Genomic DNA, 14324 nt, shown 5'->3' on the forward strand with positions numbered 1-14324 from the left:
GGTTGGGGTCCCAAAAACCCTGTTGGGTCCCATGTAGTGCTGTTGTAGCCATGTTGGCCCCAGGATATTAGAGAGACAAGGTGAGTGAGATAATATCTTTTATTGGACCAACTTCTGTTTTGAGACAGACAAGCTTTCGAGCTTACACAGAGCTCTTCCTCACATGTGGGAAACATACTCAGAGTGTCACAGCTAAATACAAGGAGGTGCAAATTATTCAGCATATATAGTTAACACATATTTCAAGTTTCAGAGTATCAGCCCTGTTAGTCTGTATCCGCAAAAAGAAAAGGAGGACTTGTGGTACCTCAGAGACTAACAAATTTATTTGAGCGTAAGCTTTCGTGAGCTACAGCTCACTTCATCGGAATGCATCCAATGAAGTGAGCTGTAGCTCAAGAAAGCTTATGCTCAAATAAATTTGTTAGCCTCTAAGGTGCCACAAGTACTCCTGTTCTTTTTACATATTTCAAGGCCATTCAAGGTGAAGTGGCCCACTAACAACCCTCCAGTCATGGGGGGAAGAGGGGAGAGAGGAAGGAAGGAAGGGGAAAAAGGCTGCTTGGGAAGGGGGTTGTTAGTGGGTTATAGATTGTTGTAAGAAGGTGATACGGTATTCTTGTCTTTTTATTGTTTTTCTGTGAGAGTTCATTTGCAAGTGCAGTGACTGTCTGGTTTCACCCACATAGCTGTTAGTGGGGCATTTACTGGGCTGGATGAGGTACACCATTTGTTTTGATAGGCATAGGTTGACCAGATAGCAAGTGTGAAAAACTGGAACACTTTTTTTTCCTCGGGATGGGGTCAGCATATCGTTGTGCATATAAGACAAAACCCCTAATATCAGGATGTCTGATTACCCTCAGTAGGCATCAAGTATCAGAGGGGTAGCCGTGTTAGTCTGTATCCACAAAAACAACGAGGAGTCCGGCTGCACTTAAATCTGTTAGTCTTTAATTTGGGCATAAGCTTTAGTGGGTAAAAAAACACTTCTTCAGATGCCTAAGTAGGCATGTGTAGGACCCCTTGAAAGGTGGGTTGTGGTAGGTGTTGATCACTCTAGCAGCGGAGAGATATCTGCAGGTTTTGCATCTGCTGTTCTGGCAGGGTCTGTTGCCACTTTGGGTTGGTACGTCTTGGGGCTAGTCTACACTGGCAACGCGCAGCGCTTTAACGTGGCTTGTGTGGTCGCTGCAGAGCCACCTCCACGAGGGCTGCGGCTCCCAGCACTGGTGCACTGTCTACACTGGCACTTTACAGTGCTGAAACTTGCAGTGCTCAGGGGGCTGTTTTTTCACACCCCTGGGTGAGAAAGTTGCAGTGCTGTAAATTGCCAGGGTAGACAAGCCCTATGTCTGTGGAGAGCTCACCTGTGGGTGAACCCTTTTTACAAAATGAGCACCCTGTATCTGACCTCTCAGGCCTCATTCTCAAAGGAAAACGGCACAGCACCACAACGTCCTCAAAAGACAAGCCTGGGAGTTTAAAATGGTAACTTTTATAGATATTAAAAATCATGGACTGAATAGAGACACTGGATTTACAGCTTATTACAAAAACTATAACCCACTAACAACCTTCCCACCACTGCCAGCACCTCGACAAGCTGCCTTTTTTTCCCTTCCCTTTCTTTCTGCCCTATGACTGGAGGGAGTATTAATAAGGCACTTCACCTTGAATGGTCCCTTGAAATATGTGAAAAGAAAAGGAGTACTTGTGGCACCTTAGAGACTAACCAATTTATTTGAGCATGAGCTTTCGTGAGCTACAGCTCACTTCATCGGATGCATACCGTGGAAACTGCAGCAGACTTTATATACACACAGAGAATATGAACATGTACACTGCAATTAAAAACCCACGGCTGGCCCGTACCAGCTGAGTCAGGGTCAGCAGGACTCAGGCTAAGAGGCTGTTTAATTATGGTGCATACATTGGAGCCCAAGCTGGGGCCCGAGCGCTAGGACCCTGCATAGAATCATAGAATATCAGAGTTGGAAGGGACCTCAGGAGGTCATCTAGTCCAACCCCCTGCTCAAAGCAGGACCAATCCCCAACTCAATCATCCCAGCCAGGGTTTTGTCAAGCCTGACCTTAAAAAATTCTAAGGAAGGAGATTCCACCACCTCCCTAGGTAATGCATTCCAGTGTTTCACCACCCTCCTAGTGAAAAAGTTTTTCCTAATATCCAACCTAAACCTCCCCCATTGCAACTTGAGACCATTACTCCTTGTTCTGTCATCTGCTACCACTGAGAACAGTCTAGATCCATCCTCTTTGGAACCCCCTTTCAGGTAGTTGAAAGCACCTATCAAATCCCCACTCATTTTTCTCTTCCGCAGACTAAACAATCCCAGTTCCCTCAGCCTCTCCTCATAAATCATGTGTTCCAGTCCCCTAATCATTTTTGTTGCCCTTCGCTGGACTCCATCCAATTTTTCCACATCCTCCTTGTAGTGTGGGGCCCAAAACTGGACACAGTACTCCAGATGAGGCCTCACCAGTGTTGAATAGAGGGGAACGATCACGTCACTCGATCTGCTGGCAATGCCCCTACTTATACAGCCCAAAATGCCACTGGCATTCTTAGCAACAAGGGCACACTGTTGACTCATATCCAGCTTCTCGTCCACTGTAGCCCCTAGGTCCTTTTCTGCAGAACTGCTGCCTAGCCATTCGGTCCCTAGTCTGTAGCGGTGCATGGGATTCTTCCGTCTTAAGTGCAGGACTCTGCGCTTGTCCTTGTTGAACCTCATCAGATTTCTTTTGGCCCAATCCTCTAATTCGTCTAGGTCCCTCTGTATCCTATCCCTACCCTCCAGCGTATCTACCTCTCCTTCCAGTTTAGTGTCATCTGCAAACTTGCTGAGGGTGCAATCCATACCATCCTTCAGATCATTTATGAAGATATTGAACAAAACCGGTCCCAGGACCAACCTTTGGGGCAATCCACTTGATACCGGCTGCCAACTAGACATGGAGCCATTGATCACTACCCGTTGAGCCCGACAATCTAGCCAGCTTTCTGTCCACCTTATAGTCCATTCATCCAGCCCATACGTCTTTAACTTGCTAGCAAGAATACTGTGGGAAACTGTGTCAAAAGCTTTGCTAAAGTCAAGGAACAACACGTCCACCGCTTTCCCTTCATTCACAGGGCCAGTTATCTTGTCATAGAAGGCAATTAGATTAGTCATGCATGACTTGCCCTTGGTGAATCCATGCTGCAAGGTGGGAGAGTCCCAGAGCTTGGGAAGCAGCTTGGCGTCTACTCTGCAATTAAAGAGTCCTTTAGCCTGAGCCCTGGAAGTTCAAGTCAACTGGTGCAGGCCAGCCATAGGCCTACCCTCCGAGTACATTTCCCAGACTGGAAGAATAACTCTGTGTAAGTTCAGAAGCTCGTCTCTCTCATTAACAGAAGTTGGTCTAATAAAACATATTACGTCACCCACCTTGTCTCTCTTTTGGGTCTCAGGAAATGCAACCATATTGTCCAGCAGGACATTTTATTTCACTTTATTGAGCATCTAGCTGTGTTCTATGAGCTTTACAATGCCACAAAATAAAAACAGGACCAATTCTACATAACACAGCCCCAGTCCATCGTAAGTAAAATACAGGTTTCAGAGTGGTAGCCGTGTTAGTCTGTATCAGCAAAAAGAATGAGTACTTGCGGCACCTTAGAGACTAACAAATTTATTTGAGCATAAGCTTTCGTGGGCTAAAACCCACTTCAGTTATCCCATAGCCAAGCCCTGAAGAAAAGCCTTAGAGGATAAATAGATCAGCTTTACCAAAAACTTGGCACCACGGACAATGCACCTGTGTGATACTAGGATGGGATGCCCCACTCTTGGTCATAACCAAGGATCACACGTTAATGGGGATATCATCTAGGAGGCATTACACCATTCAGTCTTCTTTGTCACTTCACCCAAGCTCTTGATCACATAACATTCTATGGCAAGTGCAGCAATTGCTTACCTAGAGAAGCAAGATTAGGAAAATATTAATTGTTTTTTGTACTTTGCTTTTTTTAATGCAGTTTAGCTGCTGGACATGTGACTAAGGAACCAGCACCACCCGACTCGTTAGCTCTCTACCCGCCATTAGGAAACCTCTATACTGGGACACCCAGAAAAGCAGTTCCCCCCCAGTCATGAGGTGGCTTAAAAAACAAATCATGAGTTTGGGGTTCCTTTTATCTGCCTTCTGGCTTTTCTGCACATTTCTCTGAAGCCACAAAGGGCTAGGAACTCACTTTTTGAAGAGAAACGAAAAGCCAAGATTCTCACATAATCACAGGACTCCCGGAGCCGAGGCTTTCAGAAAAACGCCAACCATCCCGAGCCGCGGCACAAGAGGTCGCAACGCCGGGGCAACCCAAGCCAGCGACGCCCGCGGGCTCCGGGGCGCGGGGCGGGGACACGGCAGCCAGGCCCCATGGGCCCAGGCCGGGGCACGCTGCGCGCCTGGGCACCCCCAGCCTGGGAAGGAGGCGTGACCAGGGCCTTGCAGAGCGCGGGCGAAGGGCGGGAGGCGGCAGCCGAGACAGACACGCCCCCCGCCGGCCCCGCCCCGGCGCCGCTCGGCGCAGGCGCAGAGCGGGAGGCTCCCCGCGCGAGGCAGGAGGGGAGTGGGCGGGGCCCTCCAGATCCGGGTCCCTGGCGCTCTGGCAGAGCCGGGCTGTGTGTCTGTCTGTCTGTCTGTCAGCGGGAGCGAGGCGGCTGCGGCACCGACGGACTCCCTCCGCCAGGGCGGCATCTCTGGGTGAGTGAGGGGCGGGGCTCCCCCACGGGTGCAAGCTGCAGGGAGGGGGGAGAGCTGCCCCCAAACCCCCCCCCACCCCGGGTGCAAGCTGCAGGGACGGGGGAGAGCTGCCCCCAACCCCCCGCCCCGGGTGCAAGCTGCAGGGACGGGGGAGAGCTGCCCGCAACCCCCCCCCCCGGGTGCAAGCTGCAGGGACGGGGGAGAGCTGCCCCCAAACCCCCCCCCCCCCGGGTGCAAGCTGCAGGGACGGGGGAGAGCTGCCCCCAAACCCCCCCCCCGGGTGCAAGCTGCAGGGAGGGGGGAGAGCTGCCCCCAAACCCCCCCCCTCCGCCCGGGTGCAAGCTGCAGGGAGGGGGGAGAGCTGCCCCCAAACCCCCCCCTCCCCGGGTGCAAGCTGCAGGGACGGGGGAGAGCTGCCCCCAAACCCCCCCCCGGGTGCAAGCTGCAGGGACGGGGGAGAGCTGCCCCCAACCCCCCCCCCGGGTGCAAGCTGCAGGGAGGGGGGAGAGCTGCCCCCAAACCCCCCCCCCCTCCGCCCGGGTGCAAGCTGCAGGGAGGGGGGAGAGCTGCCCCCAACCCCCCCCCCCGGGTGCAAGCTGCAGGGAGGGGGGAGAGCTGCCCCCAACCCCCCCCCCGGGTGCAAGCTGCAGGGAGGGGGGAGAGCTGCCCCCAACCCCCCCCCCCCCCCCGGGTGCAAGCTGCAGGGAGGGGGGAGAGCTGCGCCTAAACCCCCCCCCCCCCCCCCCGGGTGCAAGCTGCAGGGAGGGGGGAGAGCTGCCCCCAACCCCCCCCCCGGGTGCAAGCTGCAGGGAGGGGGGAGAGCTGCGCCTAAACTCCCCCTCCCCCCCGGGGTGTACGGTGCAGGTTGGCGATGGGGAAAAGCTTCTTGTTCCCCCCGCCCCAGGGTCTCACTAACGGACGGGGGCACTACAGGGAGGAGCTGCCTCCTCTCTTCCTGGGGCTTCTGGCAGCTGGGAGGGGCTCTGACCTGCTCTGGGGGAGGAGACCTAAACCCCTTGGAGGGCAGAGGGAGGTGAGCAGTGGTTACCTCCAGATACCTGCTCAGGGAGGGGAGCCTCAGCCCCTCCACCTGACTGAAGTGGGGCAAGGAGTGGTGCGAGGAGGATAACTTGGCCTGACAGTGAGAGGGGATGGAAGGGGAGCATCTTTCTGTGCAGCGGAGCCCCGGGGGCCATCATGCGCTCCCCATCCTGCAGAGCGGTTGGCATCAGCCATGCCCCGTGGGGAGACATGCAGGCCCCCAAATTCCCGACCCAAGTTCTCAATTTGATCTGGTCATATCTGGCTGACATCCTGGGCTGTGCCAAGGTTGCCAGCAAGTGCAAAAGAGACACCCCTCTCAGGGCTGTGTCAGAGGTGGGTGCAATCTGCCCAGGATGGCACAATCGAGTGTGTCCTCTCTGTTGCTCTGCGCTGCTGAGCTATCTGGTGGAGACATAGGGCAGAGAGGTTGCTGCTAATGTATTGTTGTAGCACATCCTATGGCTTTTTAGGGGCTGAGACATACATTTGTGATTCTGATAAAAGCATCATCTTCATATTTAAATTGTACCATGAGATGGACTTTCCGGCCATGCAAGCACATACAGAGACAGTCTAAGCATCCGAGAGGCTGCTGTTTTTGGGGTGGTGGGTAGATTACACAGCGGAGAATGCTGGAGAGAAAATGCACCCTCTGCTTCTTGGCTTGCATCATATGTCTTTGTTTTAGGGTGCATGGGCAATGCATGGTTTAGGGAATCTGTGAGTTGATGGGAGGAAGTCTTAAAGCATAAAGACTTGCTATGGAAAAGATGTATTAGGTCGTTTAGTCTGTTCCCCCAGCCAGTGCGGAATTGTTCCCAGAGGTGTATTTGCTGGTGCAATACTCATGATGCAGGGCTCCGTTAATATCTGTAATGTGTAAGTCAATCCAAGTAGCTCTCCTCGAACCTTCCACGCACACCATGTGCAAATAGCTAGGTGGTGCCAAATCCTCCACATCTGTGTATGTGTGTTGGATTTCCCCCACACACACACACCCCTTGACAGGAGGTTTTGATTACATATTGCTCTGGCATGCTCCCCGTCTTTGATGTGGAGTTTTCTGTCATGTATAACGTGTTCAATATCAGGTAACCCAGCTCAGTGGCTCCTCTCACAGGGCTGCTAGAAAATAATGAGATGCATTCCTCATTCTCATTTTTACAAAGGAATAATGTCTGGGCTCTTGAGCTGAAATTTTGTTGCACTGGCTTTTCTTTGTTTTTGTTACTGCTCTGCAGGGCTGTTTCAACTAGGAAGGGCTCCTATTCACAGTCTGCAACTGACTTTAAGCCAAATAGAGACAAGAGCTGTATGATTCTGTTCTTTTATTTAATCATTTCTCTTTTGTACCTATTTTTTGTCTGTGGGGTGCACACTAGCTGGAGTGTTTCCTTTCCTTAGCTGCATAGTTCACATTTCATTTTTGTTATTTATTTGTTTGTGCTGTGTGTGGAGTAGCAATCAGCTAATTTAGATTAGGTATGTTGGAGAACTATATCATGAGTATATACTATATCGAATAGACATATAGCAGTCTAATGTTAGCTGGTAAACTAAATGGCAACTGAAGCATGGTTCTTAAATTAATTGCTGAGAGCCCTCTTCTGTTTTACTATGTTTCTTTATTCAAATACAGAAGTTAGTGATGGAAAAGATCTATTACAACAGATAAAGTCCATCCCTCTCCAAATGCAGGCTATATATACCTCTTGCTACCAAAAGCTCATTAAGGCCCTAATTCATAGGAGCACTTAAGTTCATGTTTGATTTTAAAGTGGACTACTCACATGCTTAAAGTTAAGCATATCTGCAGAGCACTTACGTTGAGAGGAAGAAGAAAAAAAGGATGTGTGAAAGTGAATAAAATATAGATCCCCTTCCCAGAATCCTGCCTAATTTAAAGGGCAGTTCTAGTATGAAAAAGGATTTGCAGTGCAAACAGGGAACAGATCTATTGACTACACCAAGGTGCCATTTTTACAAGATCACTATCTGCTTTATTGGGGTGGGGGACAGAAATGGAAGAATTTATTCTTATGAGTAGTGGTAGAGCCAAAAGAGCTCTGTGAGAGAGCTGCATTTACTTCTGGATCATGCTTCATCAACAGAATTGTTAAATTGCAGTTACAAGACCAAATTCTACTCTTTGGTACACCTATGCAACACCTTTGAAAATAGCTGGTTGGTACAAGTGTAACTGAAAGCAGAATTTGGCCTGCAGAATTTTATCATCATGATAATGCAGAAATAGGAAAGAACCCAGCGTGACTTGTAGGTTGTGGGTTGAGTCTAGTGCCTGCAAACAGGAAAAAACTGTCTTTTTTTTTTTTTTTTTTTAACTTATAAACTGGACAAATTTGATATGAAATCAACCTCACAATATTAGGCTGCTGAGTCACTTTTCAGAGTGAAGCCATGCTTAAAATCTCATGTCCTGTTTTGTTTAATACATACTGTATAGAACCATATCACCAAGGTGGAACCTGTTCCTAGGCACATACATTTGATGTATTAATTTTGGCAGTACCTGTGTGCTTTATCATGTCAAAATTATTGAACTGAAATAATTACTTATCTTAAACAATAGTCCACCCTGTTATTGCTTAGTAAGGGAAATACAATATACCAGAATAATTCCAGGTGTAACTTCTAAGTGTGTGGAGTTACACCATAGATAAGTTTGGCCCATTTAGTCCAAACAGTGAAATGGCTTGTCTCGATAAACTACACTGATGAATAAAACAAAATTTGCCCATATTCTTCCTGTTTGAGTTATGAGACAGCAAAAATGGAATGGAATGTTTCAGACTTTATTCTTGATCCCAACCTGGGTAACCTACAATGTTTATTAATAAACTAAGCAACTACAATCTTCTTGGTACGTGTTTATATCAGATGTAAATAAAACTACCTTAAACTAGTTACATAATAAAATTAACACAGGTGAAACAGATTATTTATTCAGTTACTGTATTCATAAAGCACTTCCTCTGGTTACTATATTTGGAGTGCTAGGCAATCTATAGCAAAACCTTAAAGAAAATCTTGGCCCAGAGCCCAGAAAAACTAGCTAGTTTTTCCCTCAAATAATACAGAAAAAAAGAAAATAGTCTCAAAAGGAAGAACTCCTTGGGGGCGGGCAGAGATGCCAACCCACCCTAATTTTCTGTAATGCTCCTGATTTTTACATGTAATTACTAATTCAGGTTTAAGCCTACAAATTTTGCAAGCATGCGCATACTTGATGAGTCACACACACATGCACGCCTGACAAACACAGCAAATAGTTCCGCAGCTCTGGGGGGTGTTCTTCACCACCCTTATGGCACATGCACAGACTGCAGTGAGTGTCTGATAGGAAACAAGCTATGGAGATTTTGAGTGGGCCAAGATGTTGCTTGTTTCCCTGCCCAAGCCACGGGCTGTGCTCTAACTGTGACCCTGCTGGACTATGTTGATGTGCTCTGGTACCTAGTGTGTGCCAGTAAGGTCCGCTTGGGCAGTTAGTGCACGACATGCAGCTTTGTGGCTTGAATGGTGAATCCAGTGCCCCAAACTCCATTCAGAATCACTGCAGCTTGCCTCCTGTCAGACCCTCACTGTGCAGTCTGCAGGGGAGGAGGGGCAGGGCGGGGCAGCAGGAAGAGAGAGGGAATGGGACAGAGGAAGCTCAACCTGATAAGGAGGCCCAGAACTGACCTAGGTAATTAAGGGCCCTATGCAGAATAGAAGGGCAGTTTTCCTAGGGCTGATCCTCCCCTTCACCCTGTTTAGGGGTGGGGGTTGGGCACAACAAGGGGGGGGCATGCCCTCTCCTTGGTCATAGATAGTTGGGAGAGGTCCAGGTTTCTCTGTGGGGGGAGAAGTCCCAGTTATTTTAACATGCATGGAAATGCATCTAAAATGCACCACAAGCGTTCAAGGCATTCCCCTAAACCCTCCCATCTTTATGTGGCTTTGTACCTTTGGCCCTTGCCGCTGGTCCAAGCAATCTCCATAATTCCTCCCTAGCTCCCCCCTCCCGCCCGCAGAAATACCCCTGAAAGTCTCAGAGCAAAGCCATGGTATCTCTGGGAGGGGTGGAAAGAATCCAAAATGTATTGACCAATGTGGGAAAGCCTTGTACCAGATGCCAGAGACAGCCAGGAGAGGCAGTGTGGTCTAGTTGTTCAGGCCTGGGACTGGCAGCCAGGGGAACAGGTTTCTAGCCCAGACTCCCACTGGTGCATCTCTCTGTGTATAGTACATGCTTTAGCCAAGGGAGACTCCAGTAGATCTCCTCAAGGCGAGGAGGAGGGGGAAGTTAGACAGGCTGCCACAGGCTAGATTCAGTTGTGCGTTCCAGACTGAAAGCAACTAAAACCCAGGCATCTTTGAGTGGCTGCTGACATCAGCAAGGGCAAATCCATCACCAGAAGATTGTCCGCTAGTACCGCTACATTGATCAGAGCTGCCTCCATGACATGAGACTGTTTGATTCCAGGGCAGATTTGAAGAGGCCCTGGGGGGTTTTCACCTTCCTCTGCAGCATGGGGCCTGGGTCACTTGCTGGAGGATTCTCTGCACCTTGAAGTCTTTAAACCATGATTTGAGGACTTCAATAGCTCAGACAAAGGTGAGAGGTTTATTGCAGGAATGGGGGGTGAGATTCTGTGGCCTGAATTGTGCAGGAGGTCAGACTAGATGATCATAATGGTCCCTTCTGACCTTAATGTTTATGATTCTAGACTGAGCTCTGTATCATCTGATCCAAGTGGTATTGGGGCTTCCCAGCCAACACTTCCTCGATAACCTCTCCTGAAAAGGGTAGATGAGAGACTAGACAAGAGACTGGGATAATAACATAAAGTGAAGGCTTTTTTATGCCTATGGACCACACCTTTGCACATTAAAACACAGGACCCTTTCCATCTTTATGCTTCTCTTTAGTCATCTACAAAGCCAGCACTTCTCCACTGGCCTTAAGCTCAAGCTCACCGTTAGAAACTGAACCAGGGGTGTTTGTTCCCCCCTGCTCGGACATTGTAGCAGCAGTGAGGGCCCATCCTCTGCTGATCTAGCCAATGAAAGTCATAGCAAGCATGATGTCTGTCCTCTTGGCAGATGCACCAAGGATGGAACTGGGAACCTGCAGACTTGAAAGCCTGAGCTGCATCAGTTTGAGCCAAAGCTCTGTACCTGGGGGCTGTAAAAACTTATCCACTGGAACAGTGCAGAAGGGGAGCCTGTAACACCCACCCACCCACCAGTATGTTACACAAGCAGCAACTGACTTTGTCATAGGCTACAGGTATATCAGGCTGCTGCCATCCAAGTGTCGTTCCAAATGCATAACTCTCCTGCTCTTGCAGTGGTAGAGATCAACAAAGCTATTTTACCCTTCACAGAACATCAGTAGAATCAGTGATTCTAAATAGAACACAAGGTGGTCTTACTGGTCAACCTCTACTGCTGCTCCAGCTTTTCCCCTAGCCATTCACTCTCTCCTCTGTGCAGTCAGTAAACCAAGGCCAGCCCTAGGGTAATGCAAAGGCAGAGGAAGCTTCTTCCTGGAGATGATAATCACTATGCAAAGCCTTTGATCTCAAGGTCTGAATTTATATGGGAAGCATTCATACCCCAGTGGAATGCAGCAGCTGTTTAAAGGTGACCCATACAGCAGAAAAAAATTGTGACCCATTTTAATTCTTTATGATGTGTACATAAAGTAGGCCTGAACATTTTTGCTTTGGTTTAGTTCTTAAAACTTTCACCCCAAATATTAGGGTTTCCTAACTTTCTGTTATGGCAGAACATCTATGGCTCATAGCTGGATCTTGTAATATGTTCTGAAGCTGGCTAGGCTTTGGCTTAGCTATTGCGGGAGATAGAACTGATGTCAAAGTTGAGCGTTGTTGACCCAAGACATTTTATCTACAGTTTTGCAACTTTTCTTCTAGGCCTTGTTAGCTGCATTGTCCCAGAAGACACTTGGCTCAGAGGCTTGTAGTTGGAGAGGCTATTTCAGATATACAAAAGCCTTGACCTGCTCACAGCCTTGTAAATGACAGGTTTCGGAATAACAGCCGTGTTAGTCTGTATTCATAAAAAGAAAAGGAGGACTTGTGGCACATTAGAGACTAACCAATTTATTTGAGCATGAGCTTTCGTGAGCTACAGCTCACTTCATCGGATGCATACTGTGGAAATAAGGCTCAGGGTCTTGAATTGGAAATGAACTGTGAGCCAATGGAGTGTATAGAGTACAGGGGTGATGTGATTCCTCTAGCTAGGGAGCTGGGCTATCGTGTTTTGCACAAGCTGGAGCCTCTTGGTTGCTTCTACCTTAACCATAATAACCACTCTCCTGGAGGTGACCCATTCTAAAAGGTACATATTTGCTGCAAAAGTTAGGAAGTTAAACCTCTGAGCTAGTGGAACTTATTGGCCATTCATTCATCTGGAGGGGACAGATGAACTATCAAACCAGCAATTGACTACGATAGCCTCTTTCACTGGCGCTGATCAGTTAATTGAACTAACTTATTTATTCCTGAAAAGAGAGAACGAGATTTTTTTCCAAGCAGCAAAGATAGTCTGTTCTACAAAATCTGGTGGGCCCAGCAAACTACAAGGGCCTGTTAGTTCTCTTAGTCATCATTTTATAATATTTATAATATGGTGGTGTCTAGAGATCTTGATCAGGATTAGCAGTCTTTTATGCAAACAAATAACAAACACGGTCCTTGCTCTGAACAGTTGACTAGGAAGTGGCATGTAAAGGGAGGGGAACACTATCAAAAATACAATTTTTGTGTACACATAGAGTTTTTTTCATCATCATGATGTAAAAGTACCAACCACGCGGAGCAGCTTGTCCTCAAGCTGCTATTAATTGGCTGATTTCTTGTAGGCATCATGGCAGAGGTGCGTCTTGAGGAGAGGTTATTGGCCTTAGAGTACAATTCAGTGTGGGTGCTCAGTGCATAAGGGTCAGTGTGGAAGAAGGCATAAGGTATGTTTGTGTGAGAAGCTGCCCAATGGGTGGAACAGAGGAGGCAGGTTGTAATGTGATAAATCAAGCTCAGATAAATAGGGAAAGCAGAGTTATGAAGTTTGAGAAGCTTGAGCTTGATTTGTTGCTATAGGGAGAGCCAGAGTATGAATACAAAGAGAAGGTGGTGAGGCAAAGGTGGTGATCTTTGTAGCTGCTTTTTTGTATGGCAGTGCTAGGGGACCAGAAGGGGGAGTCAGCAGTCATTAGGACCAACGAGGGCCTGGATGAGAGTATTGACTGTTAGGACAAACAGAAGAGGTTAGATCTTTAAACAGGATGTGAAGAAAGACGTGGCATGACTTAAGTTACAGCCTGGATGTATGAGGTAAGGGTGGGAGGAATTCAAGATGGATGACCCACAATGAGGCTCAGCTATGGAGGGTGGTGGTGTATTGGCAGTGACAGGAAGCGGCATTAGTGAAGAAGGTTTGGGGGGAAAGCATGAGCTCAGTTTGGCTATGTTAAGTGTAAGCTGGTGGAGACTTCTCGGAGGAGAACCGTTGGATAGACAGGCTGAGATGAGGAGCGAATTGAGAGAGATGGCTTGAGAGCCCAGAGGATAGGTGTGATTCAGCAATATATAGTACTTGTGGCACCTTAGAGACTAACCAATTTATTTGAGCATAAGCTTTCGTGAGCTACAGCTCACTTCATCAGATGCATACTGTGGAAAGTATGCATCCACAGTATGCATCCGATGAAGTGAGCTGTAGCTCACGAAAGCTTATGCTCAGATAAATTGGTTAGTCTCTAAGGTGCCACAAGTACTCCTTTTCTTTTTGCGAATACAGACTAACGCGGCTGTTACTCTGAAACCTAGCCATATATAGGTGACAGTTTAAACCTCTGTGAGCAATGAAGTCACCCGTCTACAGGGATTAAAGAGAGGAGAGGATCAAGACTGGAGCCCTGTGGGACTGTCACACAGAGAGATGGGTGTGTGTTGAAGACTCCCACCCTACTGAAAGATTTTGAAGTGATCCGAGAGGTAGGAAGAGAACCCAGGAAAGATGGTATCTCAAGCCAAGAAAGGACATGATTTTTAGCAGTGTCCTATCAACAGTGCCAGGAGCAGCAGAGAAGTCAAGGCAAATGAAGGACAGGCCCTAGGATCTTGAGAGGAAATGATCATTAGAAACCTTGGGGAGAGCAGTTTGTGTGGACTGGAGAGGGTTAGGAGGGACTGGATGGAATCTAAAATGGAGGAGAGGATCTCAAGGCAATGGCATGTTCACTGAGGTGGAGGTGGGGCAAAGTTAGAGAAGCAGCTGAGTTAAGACCACAGCAGGCTTGTATTTTGAGTGAAATTGGCCAGAAAAGGTTGAAAGGTGAAGGAGGAGAGAAAGGGGATGGCTGAGAGTGGGAACGCAGTAGGTTGATTAGTTAGGAGAGAATGGAGTGGAAGACAGCATTCTGACAGAAGGAGAGGATACATGTTGGCAGGGAAAAGCAGAAGAGAGTGAGAGGGAAG

General features: G+C 48.1%; 1 protein-coding gene and 1 long non-coding RNA gene across 3 annotated transcripts in view; one reads left to right on the forward strand and one right to left on the reverse strand.

The window, feature by feature from the left end:
• LOC125635107 (uncharacterized) overlaps positions 1–4560 on the reverse strand; it is a 40731-nt gene extending 36171 nt beyond the window's left edge. For both annotated transcript variants that reach the window (XR_007356147.2, XR_007356148.2), the window contains exon 1: positions 4262–4560. This is a non-coding gene — a long non-coding RNA (uncharacterized LOC125635107). The remainder of the gene's footprint in view (positions 1–4261) is intronic.
• Positions 4561–4637: 77 nt separating this feature from the next.
• Positions 4638–14324, forward strand: part of RNF24 (ring finger protein 24) — a 72439-nt gene continuing 62752 nt past the window's right edge. Inside the window, exon 1 of the mRNA XM_048846350.2 lies at positions 4638–4770. The gene's annotated coding sequence lies outside the window, so the exon portion shown is untranslated. The remainder of the gene's footprint in view (positions 4771–14324) is intronic.

The sequence above is a fragment of the Caretta caretta genome, chromosome 4 (genome assembly GCF_965140235.1).
Source record: "Caretta caretta isolate rCarCar2 chromosome 4, rCarCar1.hap1, whole genome shotgun sequence".
Lineage (NCBI taxonomy): Eukaryota > Metazoa > Chordata > Testudines > Cheloniidae > Caretta > Caretta caretta.